At 42.3% G+C, this 23,304-nt stretch overlaps 1 protein-coding gene across 5 annotated transcripts in view; it reads left to right on the top strand.

The window, feature by feature from the left end:
- Positions 1 to 23,304, top strand: part of TRERF1 (transcriptional regulating factor 1) — a 72,796-nt gene that overhangs the window by 23,291 nt on the left and 26,201 nt on the right. For 4 of the 5 annotated variants that reach the window (XM_035897027.1, XM_035897025.1, XM_035897026.1 and 1 more), the window contains exon 2: positions 20,069 to 20,166. The gene's annotated coding sequence lies outside the window, so the exon portion shown is untranslated. Of the gene's footprint in view, positions 1 to 1,036; positions 1,105 to 20,068; positions 20,167 to 23,304 lie in introns of those variants that run through there. The other variant, XM_035897024.1, reaches the window with a different exon arrangement.

The raw sequence follows: 23,304 nt of genomic DNA, 5'->3' as shown, positions 1-23,304 counted from the left end.
TGGTTACAGTTAGGAATAACTAGTTCATAAAGTAGGACGAAGCTGTTTTTACAGGGAAACATGCTCTATTTTGCATCTGTTTCTTTTGAGTGATGAGTGGAAAAAAAAAATCATGATTTTTGCTCTTAATTCTGTGAATTCCTGTAATGTTCAGAAAAAATGTGAATAGAATTTACAAGATTCTTGCAAGATTATGCAATGGTCCCATATCTGTGAGCAGTTCAGGGAAAAAAGTCACTGCTACTTGTACTGTCACTTAAATATGATATGAGAGAGAGACACTTCCCTCCCCTGCTTCCTGCCTTCTTTTATGTTCTTTGCAATGTGAATATACTAACATCTATTTGAAAGTTATTTTTGTCACCTAGGCCTTCTCCTTCACATCTACCTCAGAAGCAATGCATGCATCTTGGCGGCGTGTGTTTGTTTAATCTAAGGAAGAGCAAAACTTGTTCAGATGATTGCAAAAGCAGAAACAACTGTTAGGCTGAGAAGATGACGGCATGCATTTCTTTATCTCACCTTTAAGTTGTTTTGTAATCATTTTTTGCCAGATCCAGAAGATAATTTCCTAGGAGATAATAGTTAATAGATGCAAATACTGTGGGAATTATATTCGCATCAGTCACCTTGTACTACAACAAAGGAAGAGAAAGAAAATGGATAGTGGTCCTTGTCCTGCAGCGTGTTGAGAGCCCTTGACTTGCCCTGAGGCAAATAAACAAAATGGATAGATACAATAGAGTAGAAATTCTTTTTTTTTCATTTTTTCTTCTCCCTCAGCTCCTCACCACTTCTGGTTTTGCATGCTGATGGAGCTGTTGTTTTTGAGTGTTAAATAATATACATACTTATATAAGAACAAGCTCTATCCCTTTTTTGTGGGAGTGGTACTGAGGATTTTTTTTTTTTTTTTCAGAGACACGACAGCAGCTTTAAGGGCTGCTGAGATTCTCGCAAAATTTCTTCCTTACGGTGCCGTCCAGTGGAAAAGGCCGGCTGCTCGGTGGCTTGTGTGTGGTGCGGGAGGTGCAGCTTGGGCATTTGCTACGTGCCGTTTGGCTTTTGCTACCACGGTGGTCTAATAGAACGCACAGCGTTTTGGTACGTTCAGCAGTTGTTCTAATTTAGGTGGTTTGGTGTGGGTGGGCAGCTCTTATGTGTCTGGGGGGGGGTCAGCTGGGTGGGTGGGGGGGTTTGGTGTGTTTTAGTGTTAAATACAATTCCAGAGGTGGCTCTCTTGTGGTTTGCCAGCATAACAGCAGAGAAGTAAGGGATCTTTGATGTTTGCCTTGCAGAAAGTTTTCCCTCCTGTGTGTTTTGTACCATTGCACCTGCCTCGTCGCAGCCTGCTTTCTTGTAACCTTGTCTTCGTTAGCAGTGCGTTGTAGCCTATCTACAAACCAAATGACGTCTGGTGCCTAAAAAGCTGATACTGGATAGTTACAAAAGAGGTTTACCTGAACTTAGTGCTGTTGCAATTTATGATATAAACGGCAAAAGGCTGCAATATCAATAATGGGGTGTTCTGAGTTGTCCTAAGTTTAGGCTCCTGACCTGATGAGCTAATTCTGTTAGGGCCCTGACTTCATTAGGCCCCTTTGCAATCAGTAGAGACAAAGGGTCTTGTCTTTAGGGCAGCTCAACAGGAACCGAATTGTAGTGCACTGGATCACCTTCTTTTCTGGAAACTTTATTTTTCTCTTTTTTTCTTTTTGTTTTATTTTGTTTTATTTGCTGTATAGGAAACCTGGAGAGATGTACCAACCAAGTTGGTGGTGGTATCAGTTGCACCCACTGTTGTCAAGTAGGATGTCTTTGGAGGGCGATGATGGAGGCATTGGTCTGAAGACCTGTTTAAATAGTCTGCCCGGTGCAGAATACTTTTTACAGCCTTGAAGGAATGCTTATATCTTAAAGAAATATATATACACCTGCATTTCTTGCTTTTCTAAATGCAGTAGGCCTCTGTGAATTGATAGAGATACAAGATCAGCTCCTGAATCTCTTCACTGTTAAGAGCAAAACAGAAGTTGAAACTACCCGTAGTCAAACGGGTTGCAGAAAGTAACGCGCATCGCTTACTCCTTTCAGTGAAGCGCACGCTAGCATGTGAGCATCTCTATACAGGCAGATCCCTCCTGTGCCGCTAGCAGCTGTTGGTAGGCATTTTCTGGTGATATTAGAAACTGCTTCAAAACATTCTGCTGAACAGAAGCCCAAAATGTTCTTGTAGGTATTTCTTTCCGAAGTGAACTGACAAGCCAGAGAAGAGAAGAGCATTTGAGAGAGCATGCAAGTGTTTGACGCAACCTCGTGAATTTGAAAAGATGGAAAATTTTGTATCTGGCACGATTTGGAAAAGTGCTGTTAAACCAGACAAAATTTATTTTGTTTCCATTTTAAAAATTAAATGAAAAATTGCTGTAGGAGTTTTTTTCCCTATGATGTTACATTTTTGAGTAAAAGCGTAACAACTTGGACAGGGTGAGTAGCTGGCTGGTGGAAGCTTAGTCTGTATGAGGCCATCCTCGCAGGGAAAGGTTGGGAGAAATAATGTGGTGCGAGTCTGTGCGACCCTTTTTACTGACCCAGCAGGTCTGATATTTATTGCTGTAATTGGTCATTTATGGCTGTAAACTATAAACTGAGGGGGAGAAGGGTGCGGGTGGTGTAACTCCAACCTGTGTTGTTCTTGTCTGAGAAGTGTATTGGCGCTGGCTGTGGTGGGGGCTGCACCTTAACTCCATCACCAAACTGAATTTGGTGGCAAATTTGGGGGGGTTGCTGCTTTAACATGCACGGCCAGTCCTTGGTGAACTTGCCCTGGTTTCAGGGAGACGTTTCGGCCATCATTGGGAGACCTTGACTGCGTGTTGCCTGCTTGCGTACGCTCGTTTCTCCCACACATGCAATTTTCCATTTGTCTTCTCCACTCCTTCCCTTCACCTCCCGTGTGCTGCTCTAGCTGCAAGTAGTGCAAAGGGGGCTGCTGGGGCAGACCCTGGCATGGCCTCTTAGCGCTCTTCTTTTTTCTGTCCAAAATCAGTCAATGTGGACTTGCTGAGCAAAAAAGACCGATTTCTATCTCTAGTGGTCACTTCTTGGGTTTGAGGGTGGAGAGAATGGGTTTAACTTTGTATTTTGATGGAATGTATATTTAAATTACTATTAAAATGGTGTGTTGGGAACAGTGTTTATATATTTATGGAAAAAAGCTATTTTAGATAGTTCTTTGAGCTAAATGTACTTGTCAAAGAATTTGAGTCGTGCGGTCTTTCTGAATGCATTTGACATGATCGTTACTCACTTGTACCGTTTGTTTCCTGTCTCGTTATATAAGTTAGCAAACCACTCCAGGGTTACCTTTACTTTTATTTGCATTAGAAATTGCACCATGAAAAATGTTCTCATTGGGTTGCCTGCTGCTGAGCCAAGAGCTGTAAATAAAGTGGTTTCTGATTGAACTACAGGAGAACCACAGAACCATTATAATTAATGTACCCTCTGGTTTTTCTCTTTCTATCTTTTTGTTTTTTTGATATTACCACGTACCTTTTTTTTATAAAGTGAACCAAGTTTCTCTTCCTCCTACTTACGCTTAACTTGAAATAGTCACTTCTTTCTGAACCAAGTGCTCCAGACCTCTGTTTGAGATTCATAGCCTTCTGCAGGTGTGCCTACCTCTGATGCTGTTAGTGTTTCTGCATGCTTTTCTGGGTAAGTGAACGGTGCTAGGAAGAATACCCAAGGCTGCTTTTTTGCCTTCCCCTCCCCCCTTTTGTTTTAATTACAGAATTCACTTATGGAGCAGAACACTTTTAGATAGGAGTAAGGCAAAGGTATTTTGTGGGAAAGCATCTGCGCGAGCATCTTGTGATCTGCAGGCAGATGTTACCGAGAAGTGGTTTGCTGGTTTTGACTGGGGGGGTGGGCGCATTTTGCCACTCGTGTTTTAATGGAATACTCCATCTGCTGTCTAGCCAAATCTCTTTCTGAACATGAAAGTTTTGTGCCAAATGTAACATCAAATCGAGAGAAAAGAGGTGGGGTGTTTTCTTCAGTACGCTGTAAATGTTAAAACTCAATGTGTCTTAGAGAGTGGGTGAATCCAGATCTTTTTGTGTATCTGGTTCTTTGCTTATTTTAAAACGGCAAATACATGGAATTCCAGTTGGTTGTTAATTTGGAAACACATAGGCAAGTATTCTTTTTATCTGTAAATGTCTGTTTTGTTGGGGTTTTAGTTAACTAATTTGATATTACCCACTTTATTCGTAGAGTTCTCATCACAGACTATCTGATGTGTTGGATTCCTGCCTCTTGCGATGAATGTTATTTTTACCCTTTTTGCAAAGGCTGCTGCTATGCCACTAAATAGATTTAATTTTTTTTTTCCTCCCAGTGTTATAGGAGATGCACTATGTCATCCATTCTTAAGATTCATAATTCAGAATACTCATGTGTTTTGCTCTAATCACCTGCAGTTACAATTTTTAATTTTCTGATTCTGTTTATTGACATGGTACTTTTTTGTTCAGATATGACAGTAGTGAATCATTTGGCAAGTTAATTGATTCGCATGGATGATTTTTTTTTTTTTTTTTTAAAAGTACCTGGGGGGAGGGAGAGAATTCTTTTCTTACTACTTCATCAGATTTAGGAGTAGGAGCTGTGAGGATCTTCCCTTCCCCCTGCTTATTAGAAACAAAGCAGATGCTAACAGCCCTGTGAGGCCAGAATGGACCCTGTCTGGTGGTCCTTTAGGCATGGGAATGGAGTCAAAAGCCTGAATGGTGTTGGGATTTTCCATCTTAGCTCAAGTCTTTCAGTTTCGGATGTTCCAAAAGACGTGAACCCACTGGAAAGTGTGACATTCTCAAGTCTAGAGCAAGTTCCTTCTGGTACTAGCCTGATACTCAGGAGACAGTTTGCCCGTTTGAGGATACGGCTAAAATGAAAATAGAAATGAGCCTACTGTCCTGCTAAAGATTTTATTTTTATTGAGCATAATTTTCTTGTTAAGGGCCTGTAAGAAGCTGAGAAATAGAAGTGAGATCTGGAAGTAGTAGGTGATGGTGATTTAAAGTATCTGAAAACATTCAGGTAATATGAAGCAGAAACCTCTTGCTGATTTGGCATCCTGTGCTTGGGGGCATATAAAAATCTGCCAGTCTCTTGCTTCTGTGGAAGTTCTATAACTTGGAGAGCAGACCAGTAAAGTCATGTCCACAGAGTTATGCTACCATTTTTTCCTGCAAGTTAAATGGACTGTGTAACCCCCTAGAGAAGTAAAAATAGCGATCAACAACAGATTGAAGAGTGAAGCTGTATGTCTGTTACCAGTTGCGCAGACTGCACTCGCTATTCTTTGCGCTTTAGAACAGGATAAAGGCCTATGAGCATGCCCAAATCTCATCTTCCTCAACAAACGCATCGGAAGCCTCAAGTTTAGAGAGGTCTATGGTCTATCCTTCGCAGGATTTCATGTCTTAAGTAGTTCTGTGTTGTCCAGAGAAAATTACTAATAGTGTATGTTTTGCCGTAAGAAATATTTTTCAGTTCAGGACTTCATAGTTCAGACTAGTGAATAAATCATTGTAATCTCATCTGCAGGTTCTCCTGACAGGAATGGGCGTGTCTATTGGAAATAATCATTTATCAGATGGAGCTCCGGGACCATGGTCTATAATTGTACCCTGGTTTGCTGGTGAGCATAGAGAGGCATCACCAGCTGCCTCGGCACTGTCTGCGTTTAGTTGTGCGCAAAGAGTACCAGAGAGATGTTTTTCCTCTTACACAAACACAGAAAGATTGTCTCTATTCATCAGCAGCTCCTGAGGTATTTGTGGCCTGCAATAGGTCATGTCTGGAAGGAGAGCGCTCCAAAAGGTATCTGAATGAAAGAGCAGCCTCTGGGTTGTGGCTTCTGCTGGTACCCCAGGGACAAAAAGAGAAGTCTGGAGCTGGCTAGAAGTAAGGCACACCAGACTGGCACTCCTCTGTTTTCAACAGTTGTTCTCATTGTGCAAACCCACTGTAATAGTATTTGAGAAAAGACCGTTACCTTATCTGTGTGTCAGTGGGCTGGCTCAAGAGAAGGTCGCTGGGGAATGATGGCTGAGACATGCAGGGCTTCAGAAAGTGTCAAAAAGTTTGATAATTCAATTATAGGTCCCCCTGTGATGGAAGATGACTTTATACCATCCCTCTTTCTGGCAAGAGCTGGAGATCTCAAAGAAACGGGGTGTTACAGATAGTCCATTTGGACCATTCCAGCCTTGCGGAACTCAGTGCCTGGAGTTAATGAGATTACAACTGAAACTTTCAGCATGCAAAGGAATTTCAGTCCACTATTGAATCTAGACCTGGGTAAAACTCATGCAGAAGATGAAAAGAGATGCAGCTTTTGAGACAGCTAGGGATTACTGGAAAGTACACCAGCAGGACAGTATGGGACCAGATAGAGTTATGAGTTCTGCGTTACCAGAGGCATTAATGCAGGGGAAGATGAGATTAAGAATGCCTTAAGGCTTTTCTGTAAGATGGGCTTTCTCCAGGCCAATGCCCCGCAGGAAAGCTAAAATAAAAATCAAATCTAGAGCAGGGACGTCAATACTTAAAAAATAAAATTAAAAAATTTAGGCTTGTCACAACTCTTCACTTTTCAAAGATAATCTTTAGACATTCATGTTGTTATATTATCTGGTACAGCATCTGATACATGGATTTTATTTTTTTTTTCTGTAGCTTGAATTTGCAGTCCAGGAATGCTAAGAACATGGCAGAAAACAGTACTCTTTCGATTACCTTTTGTTTCATGCAGTTACTTCTTATCCAGAAGGCTTGTCTCTGAATCTTCTATAAGGACAATTTGATTTAGGGGAAAAAAAAAAATTAGGTCGGTCCATTGCTTATTAAAAAACAAAGCATTGTTTTGCACAGGCCAAAATCACATTACTGTTATTCTGACCTGATTCTTGGCATCTGAAGGAAAATAAATGTTTGTACATTAGGTATTTAGAGGCAACTTTAAATCATATATTCAGTACCTTCATTATATTTTATCTGTCCTTCATACTGTCTTTTAACTGAAGCCTGGTAGTAAGAATTCTCCATTGCAAGATAAAGGAGCAAACGTAAGGTGGTACATACATTGCAGAAAAACCTTTAATAATATTGTACCCATGAGATCTCTGCTTGAGATCTTTGTCAGATGAGGCTGCTATTTGAACACCTACTTTACGCTTGTGTGGGTTGATGCTTTCCTCCTTTGGATGTAGTCCTGGGGGAAGGCTGTTTTGGAATGCCCCAGTGTTGTGCTGGATTTGGTCACCATATGCCTACTGGCAGCCTTGCTGTTGGTAAGGGCAAGTCCTCACTCCCCAATAGCACAGTGCACACCACGTGTATACCTCTTCTAAGAGAATTCTTTCTATCTTTTATTTTTTCTTTTCAGTAACATTGTATACATTTTCATACAACTATTCAATGCATTATTCAAATAGAATCAGAGTGATTTAGGTTGGAAAAGACCTTTAAGATGATGAAGTCCAACCGTTAACCTAACACTGCCATCCCACCACTAAACCAGGTCCCTAAGCACCACATCTACACATCTTTTAAATACCTGCAGGGATGGGGACTTGACAACTTTCCTGGGCAGCCCCTTCCAGTGCTTACCAGACCTTTCAGTGAAAAAATTTTTCCTAATGTCCAACCTAAACCTGCCCTGGCGCAACTTGAGGCCGTTTCCCTTTGTCCTGTCACTTCTTACCTGGGAAAAGAGACCGACCCCCACCTCACTACAGCCTCCTTTCAGGCACTTGTAGAGGGCGATCAGGTCTCCCCTCAGCCTCCTCTTCTCCAGGCTAAACCACCTCAGTTCCCTCAGCCACTCCTCATCAGACTTGTGCTCCAGACCCTTCACCAGCTTCGTTGCCCTTCTCTGGACACACTCCAGCAACACAACGTCTTTCCTGAAGTGAGTGGCCTAAAATAATTTCTAAGAGATGCCTTTCTTGCATGATTTGCGTTGATGCTAAAAAAATCCCTGAACCAAACCACAAAGAAACAAGAAACGCACCCCCCCAACAACCCTGCCACTCTGAAGAGAAAGTTTAGCAGCCATGAGGTTTGGCCAAGAGGAATGATGGTGTTTCCTGAACACAAATGCTAGTGTGCCATGGGAGCTGAGTGCAGGTAAACAAGGGCAAGGCTTAGCATCTCTTCAGGCCACACAGTGGTGACACCAGCCTTCACTTAGACATGTGCCATTGTGCTTTCTGACTGGAAATATTTTTCATCATGGGAGGGGTTTTTGGAGTCTAGTGCCCCTGCTAGGCTCCATGCTCTACCTTCCCTTGTGTCTGGCTATGTTGAAGCTTTGGGGAGATCTTTTGCTGCTGGCTGTGGGTAAGAGAGGCCGAAGCAGTGCCTGCTCAGGTTTGGCTGGGAATGCATGAGCTGCTTTTGCTTCTGACTTGCTCAGCACACTTGTGATGTCTCTCACCTTTCATTTCTGTTGCAATTGGTTTTACCTCTTGTTTTAACTGTGTTTTTTAAATCAACGTAGAATCCCTCCTCAATCCCCTTCTACAGCCCCATGTTTGCTGGTATTTGTGGTGATGAGGGCTTTTAGAAATGGTATTACTGGTTGCATATTTCAGTCATGAAGAAGTCCACGGACAGAACTAAAAATACCTGAGGTTCGTGGCATTACTTTTCAATCCTGTGGTCACGTTGCTTGTAGCCACTGTTCTTTGGGCAGTTCCCAAGGACAGATCAGTGGGGAGGTTAGCATCCATCCTGCTCGGAGTCATGAATGACTTTTCCAGTCAGATCTCTCGGGTAGATACTCCAGACAGGCTTGAGTCTGCTGTAAGTGAAAAGTGAACAGAAGGGAAACCACGAGTGTGTCAGCACCACCATCTTCTTTCCAGAATCCTGTGATAAATCAGATAACACTGTTCTGAGAATTGCTTGCTTACTAATTATTGAAATAACTTTACCTTTTCTTTGTGTCTGTAATTAGCATTTCAGCTTGAGTCTAGGGCTTGATGATAAATGAGCAATGTGTGCCATAGGTTCAGTAAATGATGAAAAACTGAAGTCTGTGTTTGCTTACTCTCTTCCCTATAAAAAAAGCAAAACTGAGCTGATCTCTTAAGTAGAAATGGTGTCAGAAATGATGTATAAAAGAGGAGGTTGTTTTTATTTTTATTTCTCCATCTCCTCATCGGGTGGCTCACAGTACACGTAAACAATGCAATAAATAAATACTCTGATAAGTCCACCCTTAGATAAGATAACCATGGAAAATCCTTTTATGTGTTTCTAAATCAGAGGATAAAAATGCATCTCCTGCAAACTGGTAAGAGAATTATAGAGTAAGTCTTTAAAAGCATGATCTGGAGCAGCCTAGATTTCCAGATAGCGCGCTCTGAAACTTAATATCCACATAAAACAATTGATGAAAAATGTTGATGTAAAAATATAGTGTATCCATTTGAGATAACGGTCTTTTAGAGAGAGAGAGTAGGCTGAAAAGCTAAGTCAAGCTGTGTAAAGTGGTAGTGAGGTTCTGTCTGCTCTGCTGGCTTGTGGAGTTCGAGACTCAGAACTTGATACGTGGGCATCTGAATGACACTGTTTCTGAATGCAAGACTTATCTGAGCAGAATTCATGCTAGGCGTGTTACCTAGTTTGTTTAAAGATAAGAGCTTGTTCTGAAGTTGTTGGAGGTCTTTTGCAGACTGTTTGGAGAGATAATTCATAGAGGCTTCTCTAGATGACAGCAGAAGGGAAATCACAGATTTTAGCAGAAGTCTGATGTGTCAAGAAGAGAAACCAGTGAACAGACTGTGGAAGATTCCCAGGGGGGACCTGTTTCCCAGAGGGGAACCCTCTGTCCCTCTGTTCCCAGAGGGGAACCTCAATAATACAAGTAAACAGGACTTTAGAATCGGGGGGACCTGTTTCCCAGAGGGGAACCCTCTGTTCCCAGAGGGGAACCTCAATAATTCAAGTAAACAGGACTTTAGAATATGTCCACCGCTACCTCCTAGCAACCAAAACTTCTACGAGGTTCAGTTGGCGCAGATCCCCTTGCTTGGAGGTTGATTATGCATTATTCATGCTAGATTCAGGTCACTGTGACCTCGGACAAAATTGGGATTTGAAATGAGAGATGATCCTTGGGCTCTCTGTTGCAGAGCTCCCCATTTCTTCACCTTAGTGCAGAGCACTGTGCTACACCACCAGTCGGGTCATGGGGAAATGCAGGGCAGAGCCTTTTGGTTCTTGGAATTGTCTGTGATAATGATTCAAGCTCTATCCATGACAGAGCTGAAAGTCATATGAAATGGTCAGGCATACGGTCCTTTCAGTTGGAAGTGTGATGCTTGGTAATATTCCAGTAATTCTGAAGGATGACTTGGTCAGCTGGTATGTAAGGTAGAGCCATAGATGGCAAGTGAGTTTATCACCTTCTTTAAAGGGTTTCTTACTTATAATTCATTCCCCGGAGAAGATCCGATGGTGTTGTACTGTGCCTGTTACAGAGAAGGCTTCCTCCCCTGGTGCTTGTTAGGCGCTCTCTGGAAACTCCTTTCTATTGTTCTGCCTAGAAAAAAGCTGGCAATTTTGTCAGAAATAAAGCTTTAACCATTCGTTTATTTAAAAGGCCCTTTACTTAAAGTTTTCTTTTGTTCTCCCCTTGCCTCCACCCGGGTTGTCCACAAAATTAAAAAAAAACCAAACCAAACAAAACCAAAACTCCCCCAAAAAACCCACTGGCCAAATAATTCTCCTTAGCCTATCTGGGAAGGGAAACATTACCCTAATCTCTGTTTTCTCTGTTTATGTTTCTCTCGGGTAAGTGTTAGGGGGAATGAACTTGCTCCTTGAAGAATGATACGCGTTTCGTTTGTTGCTTCACACAGGTGTCCTGCATGCTTTGTCGCAAGTTGGCAAAATTGGCGAGTGTTGTGCTGCTGGGCCTGCGTTTAGCATGGGCAATACCTTGAAAGCATAGTTAGAGGGGCTGGGAACATGGATGCTCCAAAATTTAGGCAGTCTTCTAAGAGAAATAATAGAAGCCAGTTCTTAGAGCTTCAGAGGCTGTGTATCTGCACCTGTAGGGTAATTGGGCAAATCGTTCCTAGCTTAGCTGGGAGACCTTTTGGGAGCATTGTTGTTGTTTCTGCAAGTATTAAATGCAAAATCTGAATTTGTTACGAAAATGCATCCGTAAGTTGTGCTTAGCCATTCTCCCTTGCTGCAAGCTGAAGGCACCGTGGTATTAAAAAGCATCATTCTTTCCCCTTTTCTGTGCTACTTCTGGTTACATGGAATACGAGGAAAGGAAACTGAGGATTGGCAAGTACTTACCTACTCTACAGAAAAGCCTGTACGAGGGAAAAGATTTCTATAGGGATGGCTGAGAGCTTTGAATGTAATGAAGAAGAAAATACTCAGTGGAGCTAATACTTGTGGGGAATAAATTCTTCACAGAAAGTTGAGAAAGCTGCTGAGTGTCAATGTTCCTCTGAAAATGGTAAAAGTAATTGTAAAAGCTGAATGGCGTGGCATTCAATTATGTAAGGAACCAAAGGGGCTAAAAAAATAATAACCTGGTATATCAGAAAGCAATTTAAAATATAAGCTAGGGAAAATGGAATATTTCTGTCACAATAAGATGAATTCCACCACCGGCTGCATTGATTTCATACTTTTTTTCCCCCAGCCTCCCAAGCCAACCCATTCCCCTTCTCAGCAAGAATGGTGAGAAAGATTTGGTTAAATATACAAACAGGACTTAAGAATTTAATTAGCTCTGTTGGTCGTTCAATCTCCAGTTGTCTGATTTAATTGTCCCTTTCAAAGGCATCATTTGAAGCGCAGCTCCATATGCTCTGTGAATGTCAGTAAACTAAGCTTGTTAGTGTACAGTGCGAAGGCCAAAGCTGAATTCTTGTGGGTATTCACAGCCTTTAATAAATAGCGCGGCAGTGCTGAGGAGGAATCGTTCCTTACGCCCACTCGCCCTTAAGATGTTTCCCTTCAATTCAGAAATGAATATTCAGTTGAAAAGTTATTATACATCTTGTGTCTTTCAAAATATTCTTGGCACTGTGTAGAAGTCTGTCTGCAGAGGGGTGGGATGGGGTTTTTTTTCTTTTTTTTCCTCCTACCTTCTGCACGGAGGAGCCAGAGCCAAGCAGTAGCTGTTAGACTTTTAGGTTTGTCTGCTTATTTGTTTGGGGTGGGGTTTTTTTTGGCCTGGCAGTGCTGTTTCCGGAGCTGTGGAACTCCTGTTCCATCTTCTCAGGGCAGGGATGGCACATTAGTGTGGCACAAGAGGCCTAAGCGTTAGGCTGTAGGGATCTTGACAGAAGATCTTGCTGTGAAGTCTTCTCAGCTCTGCCAAACTGGAATAATTAGGGCTAAAGCTCATTAGGGGGAGTGCCTGCCTGACGAAAATTTGAGTGATTGGGGAATCTCATTTAGGAGAGTGGCTTTTTTCCAGTAATTTTGCACAGGGAAATAATAGTTTGAGGGTTTTTCAAGGAAACAGGGTTGTTTATTGACATAATTTTTGGCAACAATTTTGTTTGAATGGTTTCAGTCACCTCATAGTTTAAAGTAAGGAACTGAGATTTTGCAAGAGTGTACACTTACGGTATTGAGAATAATGAAAAGAAAGGCTGGCTGAAATGTGTTGCAGAAGAACACCTTGTACTGAATGATTGGATGATAAAGTGCCAGAGGAAATTGCTTGTAGATAAATGAAAGCAATGCATATGGGAGGAGGAGGAGGAGGGTCACAACACGGTGTATACCCTGATGAGTGTTGCACCAGGTGTTACTGCTCTGGCAGGAGCCTTTGTGGTCATTCTGTGAAAATGGCAGCGTAATGATCGGTAAAATGAGCATCAGTGCTCATTAGTGAAGGAACAGAAAACAAAACAGAAAGCATAAACGTGCCATGGTGTAAATGCGTGGTGCTCCCCTGTCTTCAATACCATCTGCAGCTCTGGTCCTCCCTGTCTTCCATCTCACCTCCCCCAGTCCACAAAATGTTGTAGAGAAGAAGAAGAAAAATGCAAAGTATGGGGTGACAAAGAGCCACCTGAGTCCTCAGTCTGAAAAGTACCTGACATGGAAGAGACCTGCAAAAATGATGAATGTCATGAAGAAGGGGATGGGGAGTGAGTGTCCACTGTCCTTCCCAGGAGATGAGCATGAAATGAGCATGTGAGAGCTGTGAAGGGGAAGATGATGGTTCCTCGGGCAGCTGTGGGGCTGTCAGGCTTGTACTGATGGCCGGGATGCTATCCAAATTCAGTAAGGAGAGGACAAGAAATGGTTGTGTGGCAGGCGGTATAGATATATAGGAGGAGATATGTATATATATGTATGGACCTGAGGGAAGAGAGCTGAGTAGAGGCAGAGGAGAAAGACTGGCTATAGGTACTGGAGGGGTGGCAACTGGTGTGGCAGAAGAGAAGAAATTCCATTTTGGAAAGGGACTCAGTTTTGAAGAAAGGACTGGCTTAGGGAAAATAGAGAAAGAAAAGCAGCAGATGAGCACCAGAGTTGGAGGAATGGGCCGGCAAAGCTCTGGCTACCCAAGCATGCTTGCTTACCAGGTGAGGATGGAGACAGGATTGTCAAAGTGCATCTGAGGTTCTGCTGTTGGCAAATGCCTCTCCAACTCAGATGAGCATTTTGCTAGCACGCCTTCCTCTGGTGGGTGACAGCCTCTCTCTGCCATAATTTTACTTTACTCAGCTTGATTGGTCTGCATAGGGGCCGTATTAGATTGACAGAAGAACCATTCCAGCTTTTAGACTATACTGTGTAATGGAATATCCTTTTTAAATGACAGCACACAGGTATGATACTAAGCTGACCTCTTTCAGATTAAACGCCAGAATGAAAGTATACTTTTATAACTTCATTTTAGCCTTGTTTTACATAATGCACTTTACGAGAAAACTGTAAACTGTGGTGGTTTGGGGGTTTGTTTTTTTTTGTTTGGGGTGGTTTGTTTTTTTTTTTTTTTCCTCCAACAAAACTCCTGTCCAGCTTGGTGCATATGATAGATCTGCTGCGAAGATAAATTAAACTCCTGTAGAGGGAGGCTGTGTTGGATCCCTGATTAATTTGCTGTGGTTGTTTGAAGTTATGTAATGAAAGACTGAAAGAATTGCAAGAAAGTGTATTTTCTTCTGGATGGGACAAGCTGAGCCCTGCCTGAGGGAACTGGATTATATTCTGGCCAGTGCCACAGAGCAGCTGCGTGATGCAGTCACTCAAGGCAGGAGTCCCCTGGGTTGTCACCAGTTACGCCCATGGTGGTCTCTTCTAGTGTGATTGCCCATTTGCTTTCTGTGACTGGTAGGCATCTGACCAGTAGCTCGAGTCAAAACTGCTATAAACATAATCTAGTGTTGTACAGTATCTGCTATCTGAAGTGCTGTGTCCTACACGTGAAAAACTAATAGATTTTGGAATTCGTAATCTATCTGTGCCACGGCATCTCATCTGTAAGATGTGTCATTTGTCTAAGAGATTTGCTGTGGAAATAAATGTAATACAATATTCCTGAAGCATTTCAAAGATGTAGAAATGAGCGTATAAAACTAATCTTGCATGTGTGAAGAACCCTGTCCTGAGAAGAGAATCTGAATTTCTAGAGTTTCTCTAAGAAATAAGGTGCAACCAGAAAGCTGAACACTGACGAGGGAAGGGCAACAAAATCATGAAGTTGATGGTTAAGAGAGGACTTGCAGGATGTGGGGAGAGACTGTGCTCCTGTGCTCTGATGTAATTGTGTTCAGTGAGCCAAATTAATGGTATGTGATTGATGAGGATAGTTCTGGTACTTTCAACTTTTTTGTTGCTGGTTTTGCCAGTTGATACTAATAGTCTTTGTTGGTATTGCTTGTTTCATACATGTACTCTGTTGTTGTTCTTATGTTTCTTAAGATGGCTTACTTTCCCCTTTTCTGCTTCAAAAATAATTAAATCCTGTTTAATCATGACCAACCAATTTAGATAACAGGATGCTCTCGGTCACCCTTGTTTTAATAGGAATAGTGGCAAATACAGTAGGGAGAACTCTTGAACTATTGTGTTTCATTGACTTAAAGTAGGTGAAGTTTATTCATTTTATGGGAAGGTTATCAGCTGGTGTTTGTTTATGGTTAGGTAGACAGGCAGCCACTGGGCAGGAGAAGAGAAATCCCAAATGACTTTTTTGTTTTGTATTCTCTCAGAATGACATTTTTGGGTGCTCAGATGATCTATAGGAAGTCCATCCCATTGAAGTAAATATAGCTGTTCTGGAAGGGTACATGTCTAACATTTCACTTTAGTTCGGTAGAGGATATGTGTATCCTCATCTTTGATCTGTATTGTTCTTTTAATATCTAAAATCTGCTGTGCAGCTGTAGCATTGTCCTTGGAAGCATGTGGCCTGTGCCAGGCACACTTGACCAGCCCATGGAGCACATGCATGGCCTTCCTTGGTGTCACTGCTCTTCGTGGTGGTTGAGCGGGGCGTATTCATTTGGCCAGACAACGGTTCTCTTCATCCTAACCTGCCATTAGGCCTCAGAGCAGTAGCAGAAGTTTGGGAAGGGGATCAGCATCTCGGAGCATGATGTAGCCACAGTGGAGGCTGAAAGACCTCTGGGAAGTGGCTCTTTATGGCAACCTGCAGCCAAGGGCAGCTGAAGGGTTGCAACAAAAATGCTGCCCCCAAGCTGCTGCCGCAGCCTCGCAACACAGATAGCATAACCGGTACTGGTGTTTGTGCCATCGCTTCTAGAGCAGAACTGTGTCTTTCTGCTTCTCCTTGAATCTGCTCTGTGAAGGCTCCTGCAGGACTAATTCAGTCTTCATCTAGAAATCTTCTCGTGTGTTGTAGTAACTTGCAGGGAGGTGGAAACTTTGAGTTTCTGAAATGTAACGTGGCTGGAGAAAATCCCTGTTCTTTGGTGTGTTGCCTCGAGTTTTACTGCCATCCTCCATTTCATCCCTGGAAAAAATACCTAGTTTAACTTTCAGTGTGAAGCTTTGCTGATCAATACGTTACAGGCATAGTAAAGTTCAAGAAATTGCCTCCATTACTATCTTGAGATGAGAAATTGATTTAGCTGCATTCTCTCTCTGCTAATTCGTCTGTGCTTTACGTTCCCATAAAAGGTATTATGTGCTCCTTATTTTCCAGCAGTGTCATCAATCCTAATGAAGACAGAAGAATGAAAATTTATATTGTGTGTATGGGATAGCTGATCTCTGACTTAGCTCTTAATTTGTAAATGTTGCTGTAGGCTTCGCTTTTCAGCTTCGCCTTACTGTGCTCCGGTTATATGCAAGATCTAACAGCTGGGGTGGGAGCAAAACTGAAGAATATGGCAAAGGAATATAAAGTTAGATTGCTTTTTAATCTAAACCTCAAAAAATGAGATGCTGATTAAAACTTAATGAACAGAATTAAAAACTCATTTGTGAATTTTATGTACTTCTGCAGTGTTTGGTGCTGCATTAATTACATGGGGACTGTTTTCAGTATTTATAAGCCATCAGTTCTACCTCTGGCTCTAAAATCCCCCAAGTTTTAGTCTTTAACTATGGTATTATGTGTGAGAGCTTTGTACGTATCCGCTAATTTACGTACAACTGCCTATGGGTGGTATTGTAGCTCTGATGATGAAGGTGGTATAGCGGGAAAAGCAGCCAAAACAAATAAGAAAAACAGGAAAGGGTTTTCCTGGGCATTCCAGTTGTTGCTTTTCCCAGTGTCCATTGGCCTGGCCTCTGTAGGAAGCTGCCAGGGATGGTTTGCAGAATACTTTGGTGTTTTCAGGTTAAATACTAGTGTTCGTTGTTCCAGAGCAGATGAATAAATGAAAAAGAAAGCAAAACTATATACTGTGACTTTGGGCACTGCTTATGATATAGCAGTTAATTTTTTTTAATGAAATTTAAACATCTTGCCAGGTTCTAAACAGCTGTGTTAAACTGGGGGGGACAACTCCCAAACGTTTTTCTCTTTTGGCTCTGCTGATGTTAACCTCAGGTTTTCACTATCTCTGAGTATTTCCTGCTACAAACATGAAGCAATGGTATACATGTGTCGGTCTAGAAGATTCAATATGCCTGTTATGTTAAATACCAGTATTAAAAAAAAAAAAGTTAGATAAAGCATTACGTATACGTGGGCTTGTTAAAACTTGTCTTATTTCAACGAAGAGGCAAACTCATGGGATTTGTTGAGAAAAGCCGTCAGCAGATAGGATGCAAGCAGGTAATGAACAGTTCGCTTTCAGCTCACATTTGTAGCAAGACATAGATGCCCACAGGTTTTAGTTACTGGGACTCAGTGCGGTAGCGTTGTAAGAAAAATTCACTTGGATCCAAGGAAAACCATGTATTCCTGTGCAATGCTCTTTACCATCAGGCTGAGGGTGTTGTGTCAGAGACAGACATTTTGGGCAGACCAGACTTTGTAAGGAGCTCTGCTGTCTCCAGTGGCACATTTTGATGGAGTGGGTTGGTGTCTGGATTGTGCTGTGGACCTGTCTGTTTCCTGTGGGCTTGGGGGAAGGTGAAGGGGGAAGCAGAGGCTGGTGCCAGGCAGGGCAAGGGAGCTGCTTGGGTTCGTCTCCCCCACCTTGCTGGTGGGCTAAGGGAGGGCGCTTGATCTAAGCAAGGAACTGCTGGTCTTGGGAGGCAGCTTCTTGCTCTATGTAGTGGTGTCACAGAGCTTGGGACCTATTATCAGAGATTTTTAAAGAATAATTTAAACAAGTGAATCTAGAATGAAGGTGAGAGGAAGAAAATACTGATTGAGGTCACTGAGGTTTTCTGTGCCCTTCTCCCACAGGTGGTCACCTACACAGTTTCTTCTTAAGCCTGGAATGACTTCCCAAAACCTGGCAGGGCTTGATGCAAATGAGGAGTTTCCCACTGACATCAGTGAGCTGTGAATCACACCTTAAGCTTCCAGCTTAGTGTCATAGAACACCAGGTTGGAAGGGACCTCAAGGATCATCTGGTCCAACCTTTCTTGGCAAAAGCACGGTCTAGGCAAGATGGCCCAGCACCCCGTCATGCCGAATCTTAGAAGTGTCTGATGCTGGGGAATCCACCACTTCCTTGGGGAGATTATTCCAATGGCTGATTGTTCTCACTGTGAAAAATTTTTCTCTTGTGTCCAATTGGAATTGCCCCAGGAGTAACTTGTACCCATTACCCCTTGTCTTTTCCATGTGACTCCTTTTAAAAAGGGAGTCTCCATCTTCTTCGTAGCCACCCTTTAAACCCTGGAATATGGTGATAAGGTCTCCCATAAGACTTCTTCCAAGGCTGAACAAACACTGTTTTCTCAGCCTTTTCTCATATGGCAGGCGTCCCAGCCCTTTGATCATCTTTGTGGCCCTTCTCTGGACCCTCTGCAGCCTGCCCACATCTTTTTTTTGTATAGTGGGGACCAAAGCTGAACAGAGTATTCCAGGTGTAGCCCGACAAGCACTGAGTAGAATGGGATAATGACTTCTTCACCTCTGCTGGTGATGCCCTTGTTGATGTAATCCAGCATCCTGTTAGCTTTCTTTGCCGCAGCAGCACACTGCCCACTCATATTGAGCTAGTTGTCCACCAGGTCCCTCATGTCCCTTTCTGCAGAGCTACTCCTCAGCTAGGTAGTTGCCTGTGCTGCACTCCTGGGTTGTTCTCCTAGGCGCAAGACCTTACACTTGTCCTTGTTGAACTTCATAAGGTTCCTGTTAGCCCTCTCTTCCAGCCTATCCAGGTCTTCCTGCAGGGTGGCTCTCCTTTCCAAAGTGTCCGCTTCCCCACTCAGTTTGGTATAATTGGCAAACTTGATCCCATCATCCAGATGACTTAGGAAGGCATTAAACAGCATTGGGCCCAATATCAATCCCTGGGGAACCCCACTTGTGACAGGTTGCCCATTTGAAAAGGAGCTATTTACCACCACCCTCTGGGTGCAGCCTGCCAGCCAGCTCCCCACCCAGTGCACAGACCACTTGTCTAGACCATAAGGAGGAGGCTGTGGGACAGCTCATAGTAACTGAGCAGGTTACTCTGTCATTCCTTAACTTTCCCGGGGACCGATGTAAGATTGATGGGCCTATAATTTCCCGGATCATCCTTTAAGCCCTTCTTGTGGATGGGGGTGATGTTAGCCTTCTTCCAGTCTTCTGGGATGTCCCCTGATCTCCACAACTTCTCAAAGATTATGGAGAGCAGCCTCGCAACGATGTCAGCCAGCTTTCTTAACACCCTCAGGTGTTCAGGGCCTTTCCTAAAAGCCATCTTGGCAGCAGCGCCTACAAAAACAAACATGTTGTTTTCATTTAAATAATTTAAGATGCCTTGTCTAGATATCTCTTCTGCACTGGGTGACAACCTGATTGTATCTCATGCACCTTTGACTTTCATTAATCCCTCCCTTCCTGATTGCTGTACCTTCTCTTGTTTGTGTGATGCTCATCATGCAGGTTGCAAGCTCTGGGCCAGCAAGTCTCCTCTCCGTGAGAGCATCCAGCCTGTCTTTGGGTTCTGTCAAAGCAGCATAAGATGCTATGAAATCTTTACGGTCTCTGCAGTAGAGGCACAATCTTGTTTTATTTATAGCATCAACATAACCCATTCCTCACTTTGCAACAGGCACCAAGCTGAGTAAGATGAAAAGATGAATTTACTCATATTTCAGTCTGTAAGTTGAAGGACCATGGATGTATCAGTCCCAGAGATTTGACAATGAAGCAGTCTCTCACTATTGATACGGGGGAGAGGTTCTTGGTTGTTCTTTAAAGGAATTATAGTGCTGATAGATGTTCTCTGCAATAGTGACTTGAAGAACAGAGTAGCAGGGAGATGCTGTATTGGATAGGAGTTAGTATTTGGTTGTCTTACAACAGGAAGCTCATTCTTGCAGATCTGCTCATGGTTTGGGGCAAGCTGGTGATATTTTTTAAGGCAATCATGGGGGGGAAAACTAATTTCCATTCTTTTGCTTTATGTTTAGATACATCACTTTGAGATCACAGAATGAAAGCAGCATGAAATGTTATGGCAAAGACAGCACAGCAAGATACAGGAGTCTCACAGATCCTCAAAAATCAGGTAATGTTGCAGCATCGTATGTCCACTTTCTATGAGGCTGGCTTGTTTAATGAGGCTCAGTGCTTTTTGACTGTTTTCCAAAATTTGGGCTTCTGAGTCTCTGTGGCTTTATTGATGGACTTCTCAAATGTGACTAGTTGTGTGTTGGCTGTGTGTCCTGTAAAACATTATGTACCACAGCAGTTATGACACAGGAGATCTACACACATTTAAATCTTCCTTAAAGAACTAACTTAGCTATATTGTCTCATACAAGCAAAATGGACATTACCTTAATTCAAAAACAAAAAGCAGCAGCCATGGTGGTCAGTTCTTGGATTTTACTTGGCTCCATTGCTAGGTATGAACGTGACGTGTTTTAAGGGGATTGACATTTCCGAGGGTCCTGCAGCTGCATTTCTAAAAACTGTCTCCTTTGGGGGAGACACTGGGCTCAAAATAGCTGTTCCCTCCCAACTGAAAGCTTAGCCATATGCTATTTTCCACATACTACTACTTCTGCTTGTTTTTTTTAATTGTTTATCTGTCTCAGGATGTTTCCTTCTTGCCTGTTTTCGCAAATCCTAGCATATGTTCTGACTGTTTCACAGCATTTACAGTTGCAGAAAAAGGCAATCACATTACAGGCTTCAGAGCATAAACACTGAAGAGGTCAGGAAGAAACTGGTTAAGTGCATTATAAGGAGCTCACCTTGTACTAAAATTGTATGCTTATTGCGGCTGTGGTCACGACAATAGCCAATGGACTGATATTTGAGTGGAAAGGCATAAAAATTTCCCTTCTTCCCCCAAATGAACAGCAATGACCAGAGGTTGTAATGTAGCCACTTACCATAAGTGGGCAAGGTCTAATCTCTCTGTCCCGAGATCTTCGTGCTGGGGTCTTGTCGTGTGTGCAGAACTAGGATCTTGCTAGGGAAAAACAAGTCACTCAGTTCAGAAATAGAAGTAAACTAAAATATGAAATTGAAGGCAATTTTGATACTAGGACATGTTTATTTTTCCATTTGAGAGTATTGCCCTTGATGTAGGACTCAGCAGAAAGTACTACAATTTATTTAATCTAACCAGTCAGTAAACTCAAGTTGGCTGAAGAGATTTCAAATCAAGTTTCATAGACATCTTCAGCCTTGATCTAATACACAATAAGGTGTTGGTGAATATTAAAAAAATGTGTTTATCACAGGTGATGAGCCTTTTTAATGTTGTCTTCTGTATGCTTTTTAATTGCTTAGTCATGGAATATGCAATTCAAGTGCTCTTCTTACGTTAATCAAGGTTTGTATTTTATTTTTATTTTTAATCAGTATTGTGAGGAGATCACGTCATGTTATATTTGCCATTTTTATGAAGTAGTGTGATACCTGCTTCAGTCACAGTTCTCCAAATCCTTCAAAGTACCTCAGAACTGTTAACGCCAGTTCACTGACAGCAAAGATAATCAGATTTGTTGAAGCAGACTTCATTTCTTTGGGACTCATGGAACTGTATCTCCCTTAAACTAAATTGAGTTAATGGCTTTATTTAGAAATCGGCCTTCTCTTCTTGAATAACCAGAATTCTCTTAGTTTTGGGGAAAAAAAGTTTTCATTAAATTACCAGTGCCTCAGAATACATTTTCTACTTATAACTTAGATCAAAAGCAGAGGAAAATGTTTCTGCTTGTTTGTCTTCCTTTCTCCTCCCCCCCTTTTCTAGAGCCTTTCCTGAGATGATCAACTGTTGGTTTTGCTGTTGTTTTTTTGTTGCCTTTTTTTTTTTTTTAACTTCATTGAAGTAGAGAAGTTGCTCAGTTCCCCTCCCAGTGCCGTTGTTGCTCTCCCCTCCCCCAAGTCCAATGTGTTCTTTATTAAACTGAATTAGGACATTCTAGTCTCTCTTAAGAGTGGAAATGGGAACAGCTTAAATGAGCAGCCACATGAGACTCAGCAGCCTTTCCAACTGCACTGCAGAAGGAGCTCTGCTGCAAAGGGAGAGATAATTTTTGAAGGATTTGTGCAACTTGAAGAATTACCAGCATTAATATTAAAAAGCAGCTAATCTGGTTTTGCCCTTACATTTTAAGAGCATATAGCTTTCTTACTATGCTCGCTATAAAATCAGTGTACTAAATATTTTTCCACCTTTCCATCCTCTTTTTGCTTTTGCAATTATTTTATTTGCTTACGTTCTCATATATTGAAGTGGGTATTTTGTTGTTGGTTTTGCCTAACAATGCCAACCTTAGGGTTTATATGCAGATATGGGCACAGATTTGAGATCTCTGCCATTCAAAGAAAGCCAGAATTGAAGTGCAGTAGAAAACATATGAGCAGTTGTATCCAGGATTGGGGTGAAAAGGTTTGCAGCCCTATAAGCATTTCTCCTTGAGAGAGCTATAGAAAATTACCGTTGGTCCTTGAAATCCATGTTGTTATTTCAGTGTTTGTTCTAACCAAAATAGCCATGATCCTGATACCTTTTGACCACTGTTTTTCAGTCTCTGCCTCTCTTTATTGCTATATCAGATGTCTTCAGGGTTTCTATAGGTATTTTAAAATAAAAAGTAGATCTCTTGAGTTATTATCTTCTCGCCTTACTTTCCCCTTTTCTCTGCTAGTTCACCCAACCACCTTGCTTGGCGTTAGAAATTATTCATTCTCTTTCAGTACTGTGCTGCTTTTTTCACCTGCTTATTTCCTGTGCCAAAAAAAAAAAAAAAAAAAATGGAGCTAGGCCTTGATCTGTGGCTACGCAAAGAGTTACGAAGGCAAACCTGGTATCTAAACAGCCTGCAGGAGCACCGGGATTTCTGAAATATGCCATTCTTCGTTTCCCAACTTTGTGCTTCTCAGCCATCCAGCATTACCGCAGTCATCACCTCTGAAGATGTAGGGGCAGTGCCAGCTTCATTCCCAAGAGCTGGGTTTGAGTAATGCAGGTGGGTCCGTTCCCAGGTAGCGCTCTCTTGGTTTTTTAAAGCCGCCCTTCTCCGTGGGTTCTTAGTGGTGGCTGTATGGCAGTGGTGCCCAGCTGCAAATCATGCCTGTCTGTGCGATTGCTTAAAGGCGGGATTATAGTCAGCCCACGTGGCAGGGGCTGCTGGTAGCATCCGTATTAGCAGAACGGAGGCTATCAGGGAAGGAACTGCTGTATATT

This window comes from Egretta garzetta, unplaced genomic scaffold (assembly GCF_000687185.1).
Source record: "Egretta garzetta isolate BGI_Z169 unplaced genomic scaffold, ASM68718v1 scaffold166, whole genome shotgun sequence".
Classification (NCBI taxonomy): Eukaryota; Metazoa; Chordata; class Aves; order Pelecaniformes; family Ardeidae; genus Egretta; species Egretta garzetta.
Note: the sequence above shows the minus strand (reverse complement) of the source record. Positions and strands in the feature narration are given on the sequence as shown.